This window comes from Bemisia tabaci, chromosome 6 (genome assembly GCF_918797505.1).
Source record: "Bemisia tabaci chromosome 6, PGI_BMITA_v3".
Lineage (NCBI taxonomy): Eukaryota > Metazoa > Arthropoda > Insecta > Hemiptera > Aleyrodidae > Bemisia > Bemisia tabaci.
The window spans coordinates 34,361,057-34,368,775 of NC_092798.1; the positions used below are offsets into that span (position 1 = coordinate 34,361,057).

The 7,719-nt window shown below is 42.1% G+C and overlaps 2 non-coding genes across 2 annotated transcripts; one reads left to right on the forward strand and one right to left on the reverse strand.

The window, feature by feature from the left end:
• The first annotated feature begins 382 nt into the window (after nt 1-382).
• Nucleotides 383-501, forward strand: LOC140224929 (5S ribosomal RNA). Its single transcript, XR_011900150.1, has one exon. It is a non-coding gene; the product is annotated as a 5S ribosomal RNA (ribosomal RNA).
• A 1,870-nt stretch (nt 502-2,371) lies between these two features.
• On the reverse strand, nt 2,372-2,490 carry LOC140224933 (5S ribosomal RNA). The gene has a single exon (XR_011900154.1). It is a non-coding gene; the product is annotated as a 5S ribosomal RNA (ribosomal RNA).
• Between the last annotated feature and the right edge of the window lie 5,229 nt (nt 2,491-7,719).

Here is a 7,719-nt window from a genome sequence, read left to right on the forward strand (position 1 = left end):
TAAAGGGCAGTCGATTTGGGTTCCTATAAATAACACACAGGTATTCACAGAAAGGGAGAATATTACGGCCCGTAAAACAACAATAATTGTAATATGTTTGTAAATGAGCTGCCTCCGCAAAAATGAGTAAATGTATGCAAAAACCAAGTGAAATACGTTCTCTTTTAACGTCGGGTCGTAAAATTTTTACTAATAATCGTGCTTGATGGTTTGAGTTCATAGGCTCGCTATCCCTTAGGTGTAGGTCCCTGAAAGCTCCCGTGACCTGACCTTTAAATGATCAAAATGTCGATACTCTCACGATGTAGGTACTCGTACTAGGTAAGGCTGGACGCGAGGTAGAATAATGGGCGTATGCACGATTCCATCTGAAATGTCTTTCGTCAACGGCCATACCACGTTGAAAGCACCGGTTCTCGTCCGATCACCGAAGTTAAGCAACGTCGGGCGTAGTTAGTACTTAGATGGGAGACCGCTTGGGAACACTGCGTGCTGTTGGCTTCATTTTTGCTCAATTTACGACTCTGTTATAAGGTTCTTGATTTGTTTTACACACTTAGTACTTTTTCGTTTTGTGCTGTTCGGAGAATGCCGCAAAAAAGATTGAACATGTTTGAAAATTATGTTAAAATACACACGCGCAGTTTTTCTGAAAAGTTTCCTTGAATTTACCTAAATGATCTCAAATAAAAGTATCGAAAATTTCGACGCGATGTTTTCGTTTGTTCTATTTTCTTTTAATGTTACCAAAACATAATTAAATATCATCTAAGTTTCTGAATCGTTACGATGAGGATACATGTTTCCCCTTTAATTATGGTAAGAACTTGAGCAGAAAGTCAGAAATGATGACTCGCAGTCCAATAGCATTCCCCATACATCCTTGTAGTCGTTAATATGCGTTTCAGGCCAACTGACCGACTGCACTGCGTTTGGCGCAATGCGAGAAGTATTCATGCAGTCTTGTAGGCGCTGATATGGGCTGTACGCCGACCGCCCTGTTTGGCGCAATGCGTGAGGTATTCCTACCGTCTTGCAGGCACTAATATACGTTTAATGCCGGCTGCACTGTTTGGCGTGATTATTCGAACTCTCATTACAATAATCGTGACACCAAACAATAGAAGTTAGAGAGCCCTTGTTGTATTTTGACGCCGCATAAGCATTTCAACGTTCCCTCGTTTCTCCCGATTAAATATTTTTTTCCGAGAAAAGTTAGGTAAGTTCTTTATACCCTCGACCAATATTCAATCATATCACTTCATTTATCATCCAAGTGTAAGACATCGATGATTTGTCAGCAAACTAACCTAAACTACCGTAACATAATAATGCATTTATTTTCCAATTGTTTCCTGCTTTTCCAAACTTCTACCTTAAAGTAACTTCGTTTTAAAACTCGCGCATTCCTGTAGCAGATGTTAAGGTTTCTCTTCGCGCAATCCTTCTGCCTTTTTCGCTTAATCTTTAAATATTTTCTTAAACCTTTCGCGCAGTTCTGGATTACCGCTAATCAACTGTGTTTGCATATTAAAAACTGAGACATCTCAAGGAATAAAAACAAAATGTAGAACGTTGAATAAAAAAAATGTTAAGTGCCTGCATTTGTCCTTTGTGAATCTTCTCAAGATCCTAATTGAGCGAAGGGAATACGAACTATTATGTGCCATTTTCTACAAAAAAGGAAGAAGACAAAACAGTAGATGAACAAAACGAGGTAGCAAAAATCGAAAATGAAAACCAATAAAAATCAAAAATCCTAGATGAATTTTTTTTGCGGCACTCTCCGAACAGCACAAAACGAAAAAGCACTAAGTGTGTAAAACAAATCAAGAACCTCATAACAGAGTCGTAAATTGAGCCAAACAGGGCAGGGCGGTCGGCGTACAGCCCATATCATCGCCTACAAGACTGCATGAATACTTCTCGCATTGCGCCAAACGCAGTGCAGTCGGTCAGTTGGCCTGAAACGCATATTAACGACTACAAGAATGTATGGGGAATGCTATTGGACTGCGAGTCATCATTTCTGACTTTCTGCTCAAGTTCTTACCATAATTAAAGGGGAAACATGTATCCTCATCGTAACGATTCAGAAACTTAGATGATATTTAATTATGTTTTGGTAACATTAAAAGAAAATAGAACAAACGAAAACATCGCGTCGAAATTTTCGATACTTTTATTTGAGATCATTTAGGTAAATTCAAGGAAACTTTTCAGAAAAACTGCGCGTGTGTATTTTAACATAATTTTCAAACATGTTCAATCTTTTTTGCGGCATTCTCCGAACAGCACAAAACGAAAAAGTACTAAGTGTGTAAAACAAATCAAGAACCTTATAACAGAGTCGTGAATTGAGCAAAAATGAAGCCAACAGCACGCAGTGTTCCCAAGCGGTCTCCCATCTAAGTACTAACTACGCCCGACGTTGCTTAACTTCGGTGATCGGACGAGAACCGGTGCTTTCAACGTGGTATGGCCGCTGACGAAAGTCGTTTCAGATGGAATCGTGCATACGCCCATTATTCTACCTCGCGTCCAGCCTTACCTAGTACGAGTACCTACATCGTGAGAGTATCGACATTTTGATCATTTAAAGGTCAGGTCACGGGAGCTTTCAGGGACCTACACCTAAGGGATAGCGAGCCTATGAACTCAAACCATCAAGCACGATTATTAGTAAAAATTTTACGACCCGACGTTAAAAGAGAACGTATTTCACTTGGTTTTTGCATACATTTACTCATTTTTGCGGAGGCAGCTTATTTGCGAACGTTTTTGTCCGTTTGCTTTGATATTGAAATCTGAAGACTAGCACTGACATTTTTCCAGAGTTTTTCGTTTTAAAACGTTGGCTGCCCTTCAGGGCTCCAAGAGCTTCATATGTATATCGGCTTTACAAGAATTCGAGATATAACTTTGAGTGAATATTACAAGTATTGTTGTTTTACGGGCTGTAATATTTTACCTCCCTCTGGATCGACTTAAACGTCTTCGTCCCGTCACGGACTTTTTATTGAATTTTTCCTGATTTTGGTTTTATTTTTGCAACAGAAACCACTCTTTATATAATTTTTCTATAATTTTCTGTCTCTTTGAGAATTCACAGATTATCTTACAGATCTCATAGATTAACGTGTCCAAAGTTTTGAATTCCTCTTGAAAAATAACCGGCAAAGAAGCAAAGATTACCACACTTTGCAGTTCATCCGAAGTAAAATCAGGTCATTTTTCGAGGGTTGTTACCCGCATGCAGCTAATTTCGAATTTCTCCGATTCAAGTGTCGGTGCTTTCAAATGCCGTCCTCCCGAAACAATACACCAGTAGCCAGGATCCCTTTATCCCGTGGACCAGAACCGAGGCGCTTTCGGCTGCAAGTTCTGAGACGAGCGTCGGGGCGTCCCTGTCCCTGCAGCGGCGGGCGTCCCTTCCGAGGCGTGACAAATGCCCCTCAAAGCGGGCCACTGACCCAAAGAAAAACAATGGGCACGCCGGACAGCCCGCAATTCCACATACCGACTGTGGCCCTTTGTAATGTGACCTATAATGTTCGCCAAGCTGAGGTATATACGGCCACTGACGTCGGAATGGGCTGAAAAATTTTGGAAATTTATTCTGTATAGCATGGAATTGTGTTGTAATGATTGATAATAACTTCGATCGTATAATAATAAGATACAAAAAAGCTCCTCAGGGGTGCAAAATCTGCGCGATCATGCGATACGCGAGGAAACTTTTTGGAAAGTGAGGAAACATTTGTCCAAAATCACACCGAAAAAACTTTTGGGAAAAAATAATTCCCACGATTCATTGATCTTTTCGACTTTCGGGAGGCGTTTTGAACATGAAATGTAAGGAAGTTTTTGGAAGTGAAGAGGGAAATAAATATGGTCATCACATTGAAACATTTAGGAAAGTAAGAACATTATTTGGAAGCGCGTGAAAAAAAAAAATTAAGAACCGTGTGAAATGGTCGGCCAAATGGCAATTTTGCACCCTTGATCCTGTCTTTCTTGGTGGCTACGAGGACCAACCCCAATTCCCGGTTCCATCGTCTCGGAGGGCCGCCGCGCAGTGGATCGAGTCAATGAGAGTGGTCGGATAAAATTTGGAAACTTTAAAAGATTATAACTCCGTTCACCCAAACTTTGAGGTCTTAAAAGTAGTTATATTGGGTTTTTCTTCGTAAAATTTCCTTTCTATAACATCCCTTTACATTTAAACAGTGATGAATTAAACCTTGAAATATGCAGTTCTAGTCAAAAATGTCATGTCCGACCTCTCTAATAAACTCGATCCACTGTATGAAGGCTGCTTCGCGGTAGTAAAAATCCCGGGTCCTGGAAATCTCAAGTCAACGGGTTCATCTTAAGATTGATTTCCTACCAATAGCCGAAAAATCACTGGCTTTGTTCCGGTGAAGCTCAAAAACCGCGGTAAAAAAAGCGCAAGATTAGGATTTGGGGAGCTTTTAATACTGAGAATGAGTTGGGAGCTTTTCTATCGTTCGCTCAGGGTACACACGGAGAAAAAACTTTGTGCATGGGACCCGAAGTTGAGGTCATATGGATCTCACAAGTTTTCGGATCTCGCATCCGGAAACTTAAGGTCCAGCTGCCGAAGTTCGGGTCAGACATCTGAAGTACCTAGGTATGTACCGGGTACTTCAGATGTGTGACCCGAACCCTTCGGTATGTACCTAAGTACTTCAGAATGTCTGACCCGAACTTCGGCAGCTGGACCTCAAGTTTCCGGATGCGAGACCCAAAAACTTCAGAGATCCATATGACCTCAACGTCGGGTCCCATGCACGAAGTTTTTTTCGCCGTGCACCACTGCTTCGATTCCCATTATCGCGTTCTATTTACCTTGTAAACTGAAACTTAAAATTACAGACACCCTCAAATTCTCCGTTTATAGCGTTTGAAAATTCCCGTAAACCCTCAAATCTGGCAACAAAGGTTCAAGGACGGACACGGGACAATAACCGCCACCATTACTCAAACGGCTACCACGTCACGCCACGTCGACCGCGGTGTTGTCAAACTGACTAATAAACCCGCACTCCACCCTTAAATGCGCGGATTTCAGCCCCGCATCCACGAGTGCCTGAAGTCTGGCAACGTCGCGGGTGCAGCCGAAAAGACCGCTTCAAAGGACCCGCTGAAAAGGGACGAGGGGCCGCGGAGGCCGGGTAAGGCTGGCCGAGTTATTTCGGAATCATCAAGTGTTTCGGACAGAAAACAATTAGCACCGGCTTGGGTTTCCATTCGGTCGGCGACTGTGTCAAAACATGCTGGCCCCCTGACCACCACCGCCCGCCCCCAACTTTCTTATCAGCGCCGGCTCCGAGTTCTCAGTCCCTGTCTCTCGTCCCCAGGGTTGGGTTCCGGAGTGGCTGTTATCACTACTGGGAAACCTACTTTTGCCAAATTAGTCGCGGAAAAGTAGGTAAAATCATGGGTGGATCCAGCTAGTTGGCAACATTGTTCTCTCTCCATTTAAACCTATGGAAATGTATCGGTTCTTGGAGGGGTGAGATGCTCCGACAAGAATCGATTATTTAACATATGTGTTAAATAATCGATGATGGGTTTTGAACACGAACGCCAATACTGAACATGAACTTAAATTCTAAGTCTTTGAAAGTTGGAAAGCGTTTTCGGCCATATCGTTGTAATTCCTCGGTACGAAACATCGGCAGGCCCGCCACAAGGGGGGGGGGGGATACTGGGTCCCTGGTACCGGGGCCCGGGCCCTGGAGGGGCCCTTGACGCAGGTGACAAACCACTACGAATTCATGTGTACCCCTTGTCTCGTAGGGAAAAGTGAAAAAATTACCCTAAAAATTCCGCAAAAGGTGAATAAAGTTTCAAAAACACGCTAGGGCACTATAAAATTTTTCTTACTTTTTTAGAGATTTTCAAGATTTTGAATATATGTAGAATGATATTTTTAGTAACTGTCTTTCATTTTCTTCCGTTGTCGGATGCTAAGAGGCTCCTTTCTGGGCATCCTCGACTTCAATGGCTTAACTTTCTTGCCATAGACGTACGAAAGGGGAGTCCAGGGGGGCCCGGCTCCCCATAGAATTGAAAATTAGCATCTGCCCCCTCAAAAAAAAATTTATAGATGTTTTGAATTCAACAATTCGAAAGTTTTTGGTGCTGAAAGTAAACAGAAAGGCGTAATTATTCTGCAGAAATGGATGGAAAATCTCCATCATAAGAGCTTCATAATGCGTCCAAATAGATTTAAAATTTCAAAAAGTTCTTGGGGGAGGCCCTCCGGACCCCCCCCCCCCCCTGTGCTAGGGGCACGGGCCAGAAAATTGGTACCAGGGCCCGAGATGGGATGTGGCGGGCCTGAACATCGGATGTCTTCGATACCGGAAACGCGTCGTCTCTACTGCCGTGTTAGGGAAATAAGAGCAGTAAGTACATTTTGGGAAGAGCCTCAAGACACATAAGAGCACGGTTAACCGTGGCTCAAGTAGAAATGTGCTTACGGCTCTCCTCTGGAACACGGTAGTCTCCCTTTTAATTTACGAATAAGTGAGTAGTTACTCATTTTAAGATATATGTCCCCTCCAATGGTGGAAAATTCTAGTTTGTTATGGTTTAAATTATAGTGAATAAAAGGATGGTCCAAATGAATTTTGAAACTTCCCAGAATAATTGCGCAAAAACCCGGCAATGGGCTTTGCTTTAAAAAATGAAAAGGGCGCACTCTTATTTGAATGGGGTTTACCATACATAACCTATCCTATCTAGATGGTATTTGCAGTAACATTCCAAGTTCTTGTTTGAATTGTTTTGGATTGACCGTTGTTTTAATATGAGTGATATTACTTTGCAAGTTTGGAAATTGCCTTTCGCGCAGAAAATGAAACGGGCAATCATATTTGAAACCGGCCCTTCCTTATATGATCGATCTAATATAGAAATGTAATTGGTCCCGGCAAAACAAGAAACTTTCGGAATTAGAGATGGGAAGCTGGAGCGAGGCGCTCTAGAACTGGCAAGTCTATACTTAAACATTACCTGTAGAGTGCAAAGACGATTGTTAGACGTAGGAAAAAAGAAACGTAGGAACGTCCAAGGTTAAATAAACGAAAGCAACTTCTGATTATTATTGAGTTTTTTATTCGAAGTGGGCTTAAACGACTCAGCTTGAACCCGGTTCATCTTTTTCAAATTTGAGCGTGCTCTTGTTTTCAATTCGAGGGAAGTTTGTTTTTCATTCAGGCCCGAGATGAGCGTGAGCAGGGATAACTTCGCTACACTGTTTTTACTTCTCGACTTTCATCAGGGACAGAAAACTTCAAATTCTTGTTGATTAAAATAACAACCTTTTTTCCCCTTAATCTAACAAAGTGATGAAGTTGCCCCGAGTTGAACGTCCCCGCAGCTTGAACGAGGTCAGAGGGAAGTCAAGTTACCAACTTTTTTTTTCGAAAAAAAGGAAGGGAAAACTCCCAAGTCTCGAGGAAAACGAAACTTTTCACCTCAAATATTTGAATTTATGACTGCATTCTGAAATTTCAACGCGGTTCGACAAAAGCGGCGCTGCTCACCTAGGAACTCCGGAAAATTGGAGGATAAAAACAAAGGAAAAGTTAATAATAGATGGAGGAATGAATCATATGCATGGGATTTTGCTGGTCTGAAATATGAGCCGGGAAGAAACTTCTCCACAGTTTCCGCGTTAAGCTT